We start from the raw sequence: 15,829 nt of genomic DNA, 5'->3' as shown, positions 1-15,829 counted from the left end.
GGACTCGGAGGGTTGTGATTAATGGAGCAGGGTTGAGTTGGAGGCCTGTAACCAGTGGTGTCCTCCAGGGGTCAATAGTTGGACCAGTACTGTTTAACGTATTCATCAACGACCTGGACGAGGGGACAGAGTGTACACTCAGCAAGTTCACTGATGATACCAAACTGGGTGGGGTGGCTGACACCCCAGAGGGCCGTGCTGCCATCCAGCGTGACCTAGACAGGCTGGAGAGCTGGGCAGAGAAGAACCTAATGAGGTTCAACAAGGACAAGCGTAGGGTCCTGCACCTGGGGAGGAAGAATTCTAAGCACCAGTATAGGTTAGGGGTGTACCTGCTGGGAAGCAGTTCTGAAGAAAAGGATCTGGGGGTCTCGGTAGACAGCAAATTATCCATGAGCAAGCAATGTGCCCTTGTTGCCAAGAAGGCCAACGGAATTCTGGGCTGCATAGGGAAGTGTGTGGCCAGCAGGTCAAGGGAGGTCATTCTCCCCTTCTACTCTGCACTGGTGAGGCCACAACTGGAATACTGTGTCCAGTTCTGGGCTCCCCAGTTCAAGAGAGACAGGGAACTACTGGAGAGAGTCCAGCGTAGGGCAACAAAGACGATTGAGGGATTGGAGCATCTCCCTTATGAGGAAAGGCTGAGAGAGCTGGGACTCTTTAGCCTGGAGAAGAGAAGGCTGAGGGGAGACATTATTAATGTTGACAAGTATCTAAAGGGTGGCTTTAAGGAGGATGGAGCCAGACTCTTTTCAATGGTTCCCAGTAACAGGACCAGGGGTAACAGGCACAAGCTGGAACATAGGAAGTTCCGATCAAATATGAAAAAAACCTTCTTTACGGTGAGGGTGACCGAGCACTGGAACAGGCTGCCCAGGGAGTTTGTGGTGTCCCCTTCTCTGGAGATTTTCAAGACTCGCCTGGATGCAGTCCTGAGTAATGTGCTCTGGGCAATCCTGCTTTAGCAGCGGAGTTGGACTAGATGATCTCTAGAGGTCCCTTCCAACTCTGAAAAATTCCGTGATTCAGTTCACAGCTTCAGAAACCATGTGCCCTGAAATGGGTGTGGGTGAAGCTGACCTTGGGTGTGCAGCCTGTGCTCGTGGGGACGCTCGGGGGCTCCTCATCAAAGCAGCCGGGCCCCCGCGGGGTTGCGCTCTGCTCTGAGCGTGCCATACTTTTGCCGTTGGAAGGTGGAAGAGAGCATGTGCCTGGTAAATCCAAGGGCAGTTAAAAGCCAGGAGGGACCCTGAGCAGGTTTGGTGGCATTTTGACAAGATTCTGGGCTGTTGGCAGAAACGTCCTGGCAAAAGCCACTGCTTTGTTGCAAGGAGGCAGTTTAGAAGGACAGGTGGGTTGCCGTACCCTTTAACAAAAATATTCAACTAGGGATGCGTAGGGTGAGGAAACCCTGTCTCTACGTAGGCTCGAGAAAATGTATGTAGGCATCTGTGTTTGTCGCAGCATGTATCTGCGTGTGTCTGGGAAAGTGGCTCTAGTGCAACTGAAGCTGCCAGCGAGTCAAAAAAAGGCAGGTTTGTCTAAAAAATGCAAAGGCTGTAGAGGCCCGCATCAACAGCTATGCCACAGATGATTACAAATGCTTTTTCCTCTACTCGGCTGGAGTCTTTGCAAAGCTCCACGAAAGAAGGAGGCCTTAGATTCCTACCCAGCTTTCTGCTAAAGGTTTTTTTCCTCTCTCGGCAGAATGTCAACTGCCAGCATTTCACCACGGTCGCCCTTCTTTTGTGCCCTGACAGTGCAGGAGAGATGGAAAGGATCCGGAGTGCTTTGCAAGTACGAGGTACGTCTGCGATGCGCATCTGTGTTTTTCCTAGGGTCCTTGTAGTGTGGACTTTGAAGTTAACATGAAGGATGTGCCGGCTTTCTTTTTATATTTTTTCTATGAAATATCTTAACCAAATCCTAAAAGTAAAATAAGGTCTGTTCTGGAGCATGTTACACCTGTGCAAAGCTTACTTCCCTGCATTTATTTTTCTCTTCCTGAAAGCACAATCTTCTCTTTCTGCCTGCTGTCTATTAAATGATACTGTGAAAATAACTGTGTACTAAAAGAGGGAAGAAACCGTTCGCAAGGGTTCACGTGTTTGGAAGCAGCAGACTTTGTTTTCAGATAAAAGCTTTATGCTTTTTCAGTCGATAAATTTTAAAAATATCTTATGGTATTACTCAAAAACCTTACTGAGATACTGGCATCTGTCCTAAAAGCAATCAAGGTCAAAGAAGAGACATGGACCAAACAGGACAAAGCGGCGTCACTTCTGCGTGTTTTCCGGTCTCTGCCACGAAGCATCAGCAGCCTCGTAAGTAGTGAGGGCAAGTCCCAATATGGTTTTGGTGAGTTGTGGCTTCCAATGACATCCTTTGTCCATGACCAACAGTGTGTCCTTTTGACTTTAGTTGGAAAGAGATTTTTCCAAAATGGAACTGTTTCTCATTCAAAGCAGTTGCCTTCTGTGAAGTTCCCGTCAGAGCAGGTCCTCAGAGATGAAGTGCTGGGCAGTAGAAGTCGTGAGCAACGAGACCTTGCACTCTCTTTGCACCCCTTTGCCGGCCTTTGTGTTCTCGGTTGTTACAGTCGAGATCTCATAAAACCATGTTCCTCCATGCGTTCAGCACAGCAAAAAGCATTCGCCAATCTGCCGGTGCTTTTTGGTGGCGTGATGGATTGCAGCCTGGGGATTTGATTTCCCCCCCAGCCCTCAAGAGTAAAACCTTTGGTGGGGATCTCATATCGCTGATCTTCCTATGCTAAATGAAACTTTTTAAAAAAAAGATGAAATTGTATAATTTACAAATTGACTCGTGTTGTCGTGGAGACCGTGGAGACCAGCTTCAGTGCAGGTAAGGCCTCACTGGGGAAGGGGATCGCGGCGGATAAGGCCGGCAAAGGGCTCTTTTGAGGGCTCTTTCGAGGGCTCTTGTAGCCAGGAAAGGCGGCTAGCTCGTGCCGAAACCGGCAGCTCGGGGGCGGGCTGCTGACGCGGCAGGGCCGGAGTCAGCATCACACGCGGCAGCTCTAAACGGGTGGTCCCGGAGCGCAGCGGCCGGCCGCTGCGCACCCAGCACGCGGGTAGCCTACGTGGGTCACCCAGGGCGGCACCGCAGTGCGAGCGAACGAACAAGGAGCAGCATTTCGTACGGTGGGTCACTGGAAGCCTTGAGTCTAAGGTAAAGAAGCTGGGCAACCACAAGCAGAGGAACATCGTCGTGCAAGGGCACCGGCTCAGGGTGCGGGGGAAGCGAACAGCAGAGATCCTCCATCTCCCGGCACGAGAAAAGAACATGGCTGTAAAACAGTCAAAAGCTTCTGCGAGGAAGAACGTGGGAACTCAGACTGAGCTCCTCTGCAAGCATGTGGCTGTGCAGGTCTCGGGCTGTAATGAATGCCTGAGTCTGGCACTGCTCCCACAGGGTTCCAGAGACACTGTGTGCATACGGTGCGATCAAGTAAATGATCTGCTCAGGAAGGTGGTTGAACTGAAGGAAGAGGTAGAAAGGTTAAGAAGTATTAGGAACTGTGAAAACGAAATAGATTGGTGGAGCCATACCCTGAGGCAAAGGCAGCAGGGAGAGGCTCTATCAGAAGTGGATGACCCACTTCCCGCCTGTCACCAGGCAGAAGGAGAGGACTCAAGGGATAAGGGGGAGTGGAGTCAGATCCCTCCTCGGAGAGGTAAGCGAAACCTCTCACAGCCCCCCTCACCATCCCAACTGCCCTTACATAATAGGTATGAGGCTCTGGAAATTGAGGACCAGGCGATTGAGGATGGAGAAGCTGATCCATCCAGTGAAATGCACAGTGCTCGTCACTCACCCCCACGCCTCAGGACGTCCTCAACAAAGAGAGAAAGAAGGGTTATTGTAGTAGGTGACTCCCTTCTGAGAGGAACAGAGGGTCCTATCTGTAGACCGGACCCATCCCACAGGGAAGTCAGCTGCCTCCCTGGGGCCAGAATTAAGGACATACGGAGGAAACTCCCTTCCCTGGTCCAGTCATCAGATTACTATCCGATACTGATATTTCAGGTAGGCAGTGACGAAGTAGGTACCAGAAGTCTGAGGGCAATGAAGAATGACTTTAGGGCCCTGGGACAGCTGGTTAAGGGATCGGGAGCACAAATAGTGTTCTCCTCTATCCCACCATTTGCAGGGGTAGACGAGGGGATAAATAGGAGGAGCCAGCAAATTAACTCCTGGCTCCGTGACTGGTGCGTCCGGCAGGACTTTGGCTTTTTTGAACATGGGCTGATCTACAGGAAACCAGGCATGCTGGCATCAGGCGGGGGAAGCCTAACCCGAAGGGGAAGAAAGAGACTGGGACAAGAATTAGCAGGGCTTATCCATAAGGCTTTAAACTAGGATTGATGGGGGATGGGGACGAAACCAGGATCACAAAAGTGGTGCCTGGGAGCAACATAGCAGTGCTCATGGGTAAAAGTGATAGCAAGGTCTTGCAGCCTGTCTCAGCGATGGTGGGGGATAGTGAATTGTGTGGCAGCATAGACACAAGGCGTAGTGATAATTTGGTAACTACCGTAGTGTCCGAGAATGATCAGGTGCAAATCAGGGCCTGTCCCCCCAAGAAAGTGGTAGGACAATTAACCCAACTGAAGTGCATCTACACTAATGCACGCAGCATGGGGAATAAGCAGGATGAGCTGGAGGCCATCGTGCAGCAGGGAAACTATGATGTGGTTGCCATCACGGAAACGTGGTGGGAAGACACACACAAGTGGAGTGCTGTAATTGATGGCTACCAGCTTTTCAGAAGAGATGGGCAAGGGAAGAGAGGTGGTGGGGTGGCCCTCTATGTTAGGGGCGGTTTTGAATGTCTAGAACTCAACAGTGTGAATGACAGTGTTGAGTGTGTATGGATAAAAATCAAGGGGAAGGCCAACAAGGCAGATATCATGATGGGAGTTTGTTATAGACCCCCTAATCAGGATGTAGAAACCGATGAAGTATTCTATAAGCGGCTGGCAGAGGTCTCGCGATCATCTGCCCTTGTTCTTGTGGGGGATTTCAACTTCCCGGATGTCCGCTGGGAATACTACACAGCAGAGAGGGAACAGTCCCGGAGGTTCCTGGAGTGTGTGGAAGACAACTTCCTAACAAAGCTGGTGAAGGAACCTACTAGGGGAAGTGCCCTACTGGACCTACTGTTTGTTAACAGAGAAGGTCTTGTGGGGAATGTAAAGGTTGGAGGTCGTCTTGGGCAGAGTGACCATGAAATGATAGAGTTTTCAATTCTTGGTGAAGGGAGGCGGGGAGCCAGCAAAACTGCCACCTTGGATTTCCGAAGGGCAGACTTTAGCCTGTTTAGGAGCATGGTTCAGAGTGTCCCTTGGGAGGCAGTTTTGAAGAGCAAAGGTGCCCAGGAAAGCTGGACATACTTCAAGCAGGTGCTCTTAGAAGCACAGGTGAAGGCCATCCCCATGTCCCGAAAAATGAGCCGACGGGGAAGAAGGCCAGCCTGGCTAAATAGAGAGCTTTGGCTGGACCTCAGGAAAAAAAGGAAGGCTTACATTCTCTGGAAAAGGGGCTTAGCAACTTATGAGGATTATCAAGATATAACAAAGGTATGCAGGGGGAAGATTAGAAGGGCCAAAGCTCAATCAGAACTCAGCTTGGCCACTGCAGTTAAAGATAACAAGAAGAGATTTTTCCAGTATATCAACAGAAAAAGGAAAACTAGGGAAAATATAGGTCCACTGATGAATGAGACGGGTGCCCTAGTGGTGGAAGACACAGAGAAGGCAGAGTTACTGAATGCCTTCTTTTCTTCGGTCTTCACTGATAAAGCCGTCCCTCACACATCCCATACCCTGGAGGCAAGGGGGAAGGTCTGGAGAGAGGAAGATTTTCCCTTAGTTGAGGAGGACCGGGTCAGAGACCACTTGGCCAAGCTGGACATTCATAAGTCCATGGGCCCTGACGGGATGCACCCATGAGTGCTGAGAGAGCTGGCAGATGTTATCGCTAGACCACTCTCCATCGTCTTTGAAAAGTCGTGGGGAACAGGAGAGGTGCCTGAGGACTGGAGGAAGGCTGACTTCACTCCAATCTTCAAAAAAGGCAAGAAGGAGGACCCAGGGAACTACAGGCCGGTTAGTCTCACCTCCGTCCCTGGGAAGGTAATGGAGCGACTCATTCTGGATGTCGTCTCCAAACACATAGAGGAACAGGAAGTTATTGGAAGTGGTCAGCATGGATTTACCAAGGGCAAATCATGCCTGACCAATCTGATAGCTTTCTATGATGTTATAACGGGTTGGCTGGATGAGGGGAGAGCCGTAGATGTCATCTACCTTGACCTTAGCAAGGCTTTTGACACTGTCTCCCATAACATCCTCATTAGGAAGCTGAGGAAGTATGGGCTAGACGAGGTGACAGTGAGGTGGATCGAGAGCTGGCTGAGTGACAGAACCCAGAGGGTTGTGATCAGCGGCACAGAGTCCAGTTGGAGGCCTGTAACGAGTGGTGTCCCTCAGGGGTCAATACTTGGACCAATTTTGTTCAATATATTCATTAATGACCTAGATGAGGGGACAGAGTGTATCCTCAGCAAGTTTGCTGATGATACCAAGCTGGGAGGGGTGGCCGACACTCCAGAGGGCCGTGCTGCCATCCAGCGTGACCTGGACAGGCTGGAGAGCTGGGCAGAGAAGAACCAAATGAGGTTCAACAAAAGCAAGTGTAGGGTCCTGCACCTGGGAAGGAAGAATGCCAAACACCAGTATATGTTAGGGGCGGACATGCTGGGAAGCAGCTCTGAGGAGAAGGACCTGGGGGTCCTGGTAGACAGCAAATTATCCATGAGCCAGCAGTGTGCCCTTGTCGCCAAGAAGGCCAATGGCATCCTGGGCTGCATAGGGAAGACTGTGGCCAGTAAGTCGAGGGAGGTCATTCTCCCCTTCTACTCTGCACTGGTGAGGCCACAACTGGAGTACTGTGTCCAGTTTTGGGCTCCCCAGTTCAAGAGGGACAGGGAACTACTGGAGCGAGTCCAGTGTAGGGCAACCAAGATGATTATGAGACTGGAGCACCTCCCTTATGAGGAAAGGCTGAGAGAGCTGGGACTCTTTAGCCTGGAGAAGAGAAGGTTGAGGGGGGACCTGATTAATGTTTACAAGTATCTAAAGGGTGGGTTTAAGGAGGACGGAGCCAGGCTCTTTTCAATGGTTCCCAGCGACAGGACAAGGGGCAATGGGCACAAGCTAGAACATAGGAAGTTCTGTTCAAATACACGGAAAAACTTCTTTACGGTGAGGGTGACCGAGCACTGGAACAGGCTGCCCAGGGAGGCTGTGGAGTCCCCTTCTCTGGAGATTTTCAAGACCCGCCTGGATGCAGCCCTGAGGGATGTGCTCTGGGCAATCCTGCTCTAGCAGGGGAGTGGGACTAGATGATCTCTAGAGGTCCCTTCCAACTCTGAAGATTCCGTGATTCCGTTTAAACTGCCACTGCCAAATAGCTGTGGCATACATTTTACAAGGCATACTGAAGCAGTAGGGTGTTGGTTGTGCTTGTATAAAATGAGAGGCGACTGAATGTAACTTTTTTTCCCCCCGATGTTTTGATGGGGATCTCTGAAGTTCTGTATTTCTGTCTGGCTTCCAGTGGCGTGTTTCCCTGGCAGACCATGGAGTTACCTGAGAGTGGATGGAAGGGAAAAATTTTTCCCCCACATGGAAAAAAATCTTTTTTTTTGAGGATCAAGTCTGCAGGAAAGTGTGGAGCCCCAAGATTTTTGGGGCGATGAAAGCGCTGTGGCGGGACAGGGAGGACAAGCCACGGCTTTGCCTCCTGACACCTTTGGTGTGGGAGCAGTTGCTGTATACTTGATGTTTTTGACCTGGCCCTGGGAGAGTGAAATAAGGTGTTTTTGAGGATGAAGTCGCCAGGAAAGTGCAGAGCCCCAGGGTACCTCAGAAAGTGGCTCTAGGGAAACTAAAGGTGCCACTGAGTCAAAAAAATGCAAAACTCTAGTGGCCTGCATCAACAGCTGTGCCAGAGATGATGCCTAACAGTTTTTCCTCCACTCGGCTGTAGTCTTTGCAAAGCTCCACGAAAGAAGGAGGCCTTAGATTCCTACCCAGCTTTCTGCTAAAGGTTTTTTTCCTCTCTCGGCAGAATGTCAACTGCCAGCATTTCACCACGGTCGCCCTTCTGTTGTGCCCTGACAGTGCAGGAGAGATGGAAACGATCCGGAGTGCTTTGCAAGTACGAGGTACGTCTGCGATGCGCATCTGTGTTTTTCCTAGGGTCCTTATAGTGTGGACTTTGAAGTTAACATGAAGGCTTTGTCAGCTCTCCTATAGTTTTTGTATGAAATATTTTAACAAAACACTAAAAATCATATAAGGTCTGTTCTGGAGCATGTTACACAGCCAAAAGCAGTCTCTAATCTGCCAGTTCTTTTTGGTAGCCTGATGGATTGCAGCACCGGGGATTTGATTTCCCCCCTGACCCTCAAAAGTAAAACCATTTGCGGGATCTCTTACCTCGCTGATTTTTCTGTGCAAAATTAAACTTAAAAAAAAAAAAGTTAGCATTGTATAATTTACCCACTGACTTGCATGGTTTAAAGTGCAACAGCCAAATAGCTGTAGCATACAATTTATGAGGCATATTTAAGCAGTTTGGTGTTTATTCTAAAGGTTTAAAAAAAGAGGTGACTGAATGGTACCGGGTTTTCCCCACTATTATGACAGAGTGCTCTGAGGTACTTTATTTCTGTCTGGCTTTCAGTGGCGCATTTTCCTGGCAGCCCAGTAGCATCTCTCTCGGGCAGTGCCGCTGGCCAGATGTCCTTCCTCCTTGCGTAGCACCCACAGAACCCCGTAGTCAAATTATAACTGTGTGTTTTGGGGAGAGATAGTGTCATGGTATCATTTCACAGCTGTGCAAGCTAAATTAGTGCCAGAGGAAAGTCAAATACTTTTATAGCGTTAGTATTTTTATTGAATGCAAATAAATGTAGGCACACCTTTTCAGCATAAAGTGAATGGCCGAGCTTTGTTCTTTATTGTTGCTTTTGCTCTTCACGGTTTACCCTTCCCTCTCGGCTGCATCGACCCAGTGAGCGAGGTGGGCAGTGGCAGCGGCAGCAGCGCGAGGGCTGTAGCTGTGGCGGTGGGTCTGTCAGCGTCGATTCTGGTGTTACGGCCCAGCCCGGTCCTGCCGCCCTGCACGCAGGGTGATGGATGTCCCTGTGTCCGTGCTGGGAGGAAGGGGCCAGGCGTTTCCCAGCGCCGGCCAGAGGGTTCGCCGTTAGCCTTAATCCTGACTTTAAGAGTTGAGCTGGCGCTGGCTTTTGAAGGCTGTGCTGTGTTTGGAGCTGAGCTGTTTCCCTAGAATCCTCCTGTAGCTCAGCTACCGTCCCGTCCCTTGGTCTGAGGGAATTCCTCTACTCTCTTCTCTTCTGTGCTACTTTTTTAGCACGCTGAACTCTAACTGGGGATTTTTGTTTTCCAGGTGCCTCGTCGTAGGCATCTCGTGCTGCTTGAGAGATGGTGGCAGAGCCCCCGTGAGGGGAAGGGGCCAGCCCTGGGTCTGGGCGTTTTGGGATTTTTGGGGGGGAATAGAAGGGTGTCTGTGTGTGTGTATGTCTCGGGGGGGTTTGGGACACCGCAATGTCACCGGGGCAGTGATGATGCAGCAGAGGAGCAGGTGAGTGGGGGATGTGGGGGTTACGTGGAGTTCCCCCAAAAAGAGGCAGGTCACAGCCCCAAAATGTCTGAAAGTTCGGGGGGGGTGGGGTTAAAACCTGTAACTCCGGGGACGAGGCACTGAAATAGAGAACAAGCTCTCCTTTTTATAGGTATTGAAAAATAATCATTTCTGTATCTAAAAGGAGCTCAAAACAACAACAAAAAAATCTCTAAGGATGCTATGCCCGCACCGTTGTGCCGCACGGCCGTACTGCACATGCGCGCCCCGTGTGCCGTACGAGTGTAGTGCGCGTGCGCGCTTCCTTTCCGCTGTACGGCTGCACTGCGCATGCGTTGCCTCTCCGCCTGCAGTACCGCATTGTGTCCGCAAAGTGCCAGCAGTGAGTGCTGTGCCGTATTGCTGTACTGGGCATGCGCGCTCCCTTTATGCTGTGGGGCTGTACTGCACGTGGGCCGAGCTCGTGCCCTACGGCTGTACTGCGCATGCGCACCCCCTTTGTTATGTACTGCGTATGCGCGCCCTTCCGCCGTACGGCTGTACTATGCGTGCGCGCCCCCTCTGTTCTGTAGTGCGCCATGTTTCCTGCCGCCGGACTGTACTGCGCATGCGCGGCGTGCTGCCTGCCGTAGGGCTGTATTGAGGCATTGCAACCGCTGCCGGGCGGATGGACGGGCGGGAGGGCCAATCAGAGCTCCTATAGGTCGGATCGCAACTCCGCGCTCTCATTGGTCGTATCGCTCGCAGGGGGTGTGGCGCGGTGGGAATTGACGACGGCGACGGACCAATGGAGCGGCGCTGCTCTAAATAAGGTGGGGGGGGCGGGCGGCGGGGCGGGGCGGCTGCCAATGGGAGCGCGTCGTGGGCGGGGCGCTCTGGTAGCTGAGCGGGCCGGGGGAAAATGGCGGCTGGCTCGAAATCGGAGGCGCGTGGTCCGGGCGGACAGCGGGGGCCGGCGGGCGGACCTTCGGTCGGGTCGGGACCGTCGGGCAGCCGCGAGCACGTTGTGAGGCAGCTGGACCGCCTGAAGGTGAGCGGGGGGTGGCGGGGAACGGCGGGGGGCTTGAGGGGGCCCCGAGGGGTGATTGGGGGGGCTGGGGGGATCCCGATGGGGATTGGGGAGGCTGAGGGTGGGACTTGAGGGAGGCTGGGAGGAGCGGGGTGGCTGTGGTGGCCCCGAGGGGTGATGGAGGGAGCTGAAGGGGCGGGATACGGGGATTCTGAGAGGGAACGGGGGGGCTGAGTTGTCCCTGGGGAGTGGCTGAGGGTGAGGATGGGGGTCCTGAGGGTAATGGGAAGGCCTTGAGAGGGGCTGGGGGGTCCTGAGGCGTCCCCGGGGGGGGACTGAGGGATGATGGGGGGGGCTGAAGGGACTCTCGGAGGGGGGAAACTTTAGGGGGGAACAAGGGGGCTGAGGGGGATCTGGGGGGCCGAGGGGGCCCCGAGGGGTGACCGGGGGCCTTGAGGGGGGCTGGGGGAACGGGGGGGCTGAGGGGGCCCGGACGGTGGGGAGGGGGATCCTGAGAGTGTGATGGGGGCAAACGGGGGGATCTGAGAGGGTGGCACTGAAGGGGGTTAGGTAGAGGATGTGGGGGGCTGAAGGGAGCCCTGTGGGGGCCGTGGTGGTGGTGGTGGTGGGGCATGAGGGGAGCCCTGAGGTGGGGGGTGGGTGCTGCAGGAGCCCTGAGTTTGGGGAGGGAGGTTGTGGCCTAAAGTGGGTTCTGAGTTGGAGTGGGGCTGTGAGGGGAAGATGGAGACAGGCTGAGGAGTGATGGGGGGGTGCAGGGGGGCTGGGGGCTGGGGGGGAGGGTCGAGGCATCCCCCAGCGTTTGGGGGTCCCTGTGACCCTCCCCCCACTGTGCCCCCTCCTGCAGGATGAGGAGCCCTACAGCGAGCTGTACCCGGGGGTCTGTGAGGGGCTCAGTGACTCCTCCAAGGTCATTGTCTTCGGCTTCAAGGGAATATCCCCTGTCACTGCCATGTTTCCCCCCAGCACAGGTTGCCTCCTCCACACCAGTTTTTCCTTGGGGGCTTGTGCCATTGCTGTCCATGTCACAGGTACGGGGATACTGGGACCCCCCCGGAGCTCTCTGAGACAGCCTGGGACCCCCACATTACCCTGGGACCTCCCAGAGCCCTCTGATACCCCCTGGGATCCCCCAAACCCCCCAGGATCACCCTGAGACCCCCTAGAATCTCCTGGGACCCCTTGCCCCCCTGAGAACTCTGCAGGATGTACTGCGACCCTTCATGTTCTCCCAGGACCCCTCTGGCACTATCTGGGACCCTCTAGGACCTCTCATGTTCCTCCCAGGGCTCCCTGGTGCCTTCTGTGACCCCCCACATTCCCCCCAGGACCCCTCTAGGACCCTCCCACACCCCTTCCAGGACCCCAGAGATCCCCCCTGGAGCCCCCCAGAAAACCCCAGAGCCCTCTGGGACACCCTGGAGCTCCTCCCCAGTACCCCCAATGTCCCCCTGGCACTGTCCTGGGACCATCCTCTTACCCCCTGAGAGCCCCCCAGAGGCCTCCAGGACCCCTGGGATCCTCCCCCACACCCTTCAGGACCTCCCTGAGCCCCCCTGGACCCCCCAGAGCCTTCTGGGAGCTCCCTCCGATACCCCCCACATCTCTGGGACCCTTGTGGGTACCCCTCACACCCCTGAGAGCCCCCTAGAATCTCCTGGGCCCCCTCATGTTCCGCCCGGGGCTCACTGGAGACTTCTGGGATCCCTCCAAGCCCTCCAGGATCCCCCGGAGCTCTCTGGGTCGCTCTGACACGTGCTCTAGGATCTCCTAGAGCCCCCCAGAGCCCTCTGGGACCCACTGGAGCCTGCCCCTGGTATCCCCCACATTCCCCTGGGACCCTTCTGCGACCTCCCCCCAGTCCCATGAGAGCTCCTCAGAGTCCTCCAGGACCCCCTGGGACCCTTTGTCTTCCCACAGGACTCTCTGAGACCCTCGTGAGACCCCCACATTCCCCCAGGACTCCTTGTAGCCCCCTGGGACCCTCCCCCACCCTCTCCAGCACCCCACAGATCCCCCTGGGACCCCTCACACCTCCTTAGAGTGCCCCTGGTGCCTTCTAGGATCCCCTGGAACCCCCCTGGGACCCTTCTGGGACCTCCCACTCCCCACTGGGACCCCCTGGACTCCTCCATGGTATGCCCCACATCCCCCTGGGAGCCCCCACACCCCCGGAGAGCCCCTTTAGAGCTGTCTAGGATGCCCTGGGACCCTTCCACACCCCCCTAGGATCTTCCAGAGTCCTCTGGAGCCCCCCAGGACACCCCAGAGCCCTCTGGCACCCCCTGCCGGTACCTGCCGAATCCCCCTGGGACACCCCCCCCCACCCCCTGAGAGCCCCCCCAGGGCCCTCCAGGATCCCCCTGGGACCTGTCATGTTCCCCCAGGACTCCTTGGAGCCTTCTGGGACCCTCCACATTCCCCCAGGACCCTCCCACACACCCCCCCCAGAACACCCCAGAGTCCCCTGGGTCCCCCCAGGACACCTCAGAACCCTCTAGGACCCCCTGGATTCCCCCCTGGTACCCCCCACATCCCACTAGCACCTCCGTTACACCTGTTTCCACCTCCCAGGGGACACCAGCTCCTGCCAAATGCTCTGGGAATGCCGGAGCCTGACAGAGCATCTCGGCAAGGGAGAGATGAGTGAGTGAGAGTGGAACCGAGCGGGGACCCCCTGGATGCAGAGAGGAGGATAAAGGAGCTGCGGAGCAGAGACCGATGGGGGCTGTGATAGGATGAGGGAAAGGGAGATGAAGTGCCACAAGGTGCCTTGGAGATGGAGGAAGGTATTTGCTCTAAACCTTTAGAAAGAGGCAACTGAATGTAACGTTTCCCCCCCCCCCCAATATTTAGACAGCGTGCTCTGAAGTACTTTATTTCTGTCTGGCTTTCAGTGGTGTGTTTCCCCGGCCGTCCAGTGGCATCTCTCTCAGGCAGTGCCTCTGGCCAGATGTCCCTCCTCATTGCGTAACACACAGAAAACCTTGTAGTCCAATTATAACTATGTGTTTTGGAGAGACAGAGTGTTATGGTGTCAATTCACAGCTGCGGAAGCTAAATTAGTGCCAGAGGAAAGTCAAATACTTCTATAGTGTCAGTGTTTTTATATGGTATATACAAACATAATGCACACCTTTTAACCGAAAGGGAAGGGACAAGGTATTTCCCAACGCCAGTGAGAACGGTTACTGTTATGCTAAGAACATGTTCAAAATTGTAGCAATTAGACTTAATCCTGACTTCAAGAGTTGAGCTGGCACTGGCTTCTGAAGGCTGTGCTGTGTTTGGAGCTGAGCTGTTTCCCCAGAATCCTGTAGCTCAGCTCCTGTCCCGTCCCTCAGTCTGACGGAACTCGTCTACTCTCTTCTGGGCTATTTTTTAAGATGCTGAGCTATAACTGGGGATTTTTGTTTTCCAGGTGCATTGTTGTAGGCGTCTCATGCTGCTCGAGAAATGCCCCAGTCCAGGTTTGCAGCCGGTGGTGGAGCCCCCCTGAGGGGAAGGGGCCAGCCCTGGGTTTGGGTGTTTTGGGCCTTTTTTGGGGTGAATAGAAGGGTGTCTGTGTGTCTCAGGGTTGTGATGATGTCATTTGGGATACCTCGATGTCATTGGGACAGCGATGATGCAGCGGAGGAGCAGGTGAGTGGGGGACATGGGGTTACATGAGAGTCTCCCAAAAGAGGTGGTTCACAGCCCCAAAACGTCTGAAAATCTTGGGATGCATTAAAAAAAATGTGAAAACCTGTAACTATGGGTGTGAGGCATTGAAATAGAGAACAATCTCATTTATATATGAGAAATATATATATTAAGAAATAATATTATGTATGTAAAATAAGTTCAAAATAAAAACCTCTATGTCTAAGGATTCTGATTCTGTGCTTCTGTGTTACATAAAAGATCCTAGAATACAAAAATTTTTTAAACAATGTATTTATAAAAAGATATTAGTGTCAAAATAGGTGTGTAAGCAGACAGTCCGAGTAGATATTCTGTATCATAAATACTAATGTATAAGTCTAAGCAGATTTTCTATATAAGTGCAAACAGATAATATAAATTCCCTAAATATATAATATGTAAATAATTAAGGGAGTGGTGCCGCCCGGCGGCTGAAGGCTGGTCCTGCAGGTGTGCGCTCCTCCGTGCGCTGTGGCGCCGCCTCCCGCCCGCGGGCGGCGCTGTGCGTTGGTTCCGCAGCTCGTGCGCATGCGCGGCTTCGCGGAGGACGGTCCGGCGCCGGTCTCGAGAGCGCAGCGCTGGAGGGTGAACCCAGGACCGTCGGGACTCCGGCGAGCTCCGCGCCACCTGGAGCGGGATCGGTGCCGCCCGGCCGGCCTCGAGAGCGGCCGTCGGCGCTCCAGTATCGGCTCTTACGCGTTACCGCACCCCCGTCAGTTTTCCGGGTGTCAATCTCCATGGCCCCGCGGTCCTCCGACGCGCGTCTCTATGGCACTTTAGTCCTCCATGAGCCCCCTCAGTCCGCCGACGCGCGACTCTATGGCACTTTAGTCCTCCGGGATCCCGGAAGTACCCCCTCAGTCCTCCGACGCGCCTCTCCATGGCACTTTAGTCCTCCAGGACCCCGGAAGTGCCCCCTCAGTCCTCCGACTCGCGTCTCCATGGCACTTTAGTCCTCCAGGACCCCGGAAGTGCCCCCTCAGTCCTCCGACGCGCCTCTCCATGGCACTTTAGTCCTCCAGGACCCCGGAAGTGCCCCCTCAGTCCTCCGACTCGCCTCTCCATGGCACTTTAGTCCTCCAGGATCCCGGAAGTGCCCCCTCAGTCCTCCGACGCGCCTCTCCATGGCACTTTAGTCCTCCAGGACCCCGGAAGTGCCCCCTCAGTCCTCCGACTCGCGTCTCCATGGCACTTTAGTCCTCCAGGACCCCGGAAGTGCCCCCTCAGTCCTCCGACGCGCCTCTCCATGGCACTTTAGTCCTCCAGGACCCCGGAAGTGCCCCCTCAGTCCGCCGACGCACGTCTCTATGGTACCTTAGTCCTCCAGGATCTCCCTCAGTCCTCCGAAGATCGTCTCTATGGTACTTTAGTCCTCCAGGATCCTGGAAGTGCTCATCAGTCTTCTGGAAATCACCTACTTCC

Source organism: Chroicocephalus ridibundus, chromosome 4 (genome assembly GCF_963924245.1).
Source record: "Chroicocephalus ridibundus chromosome 4, bChrRid1.1, whole genome shotgun sequence".
NCBI lineage: Eukaryota > Metazoa > Chordata > Aves > Charadriiformes > Laridae > Chroicocephalus > Chroicocephalus ridibundus.
The sequence above is the reverse complement of the archived record's forward strand: the minus strand, read 5'-3'. Positions refer to the sequence as shown.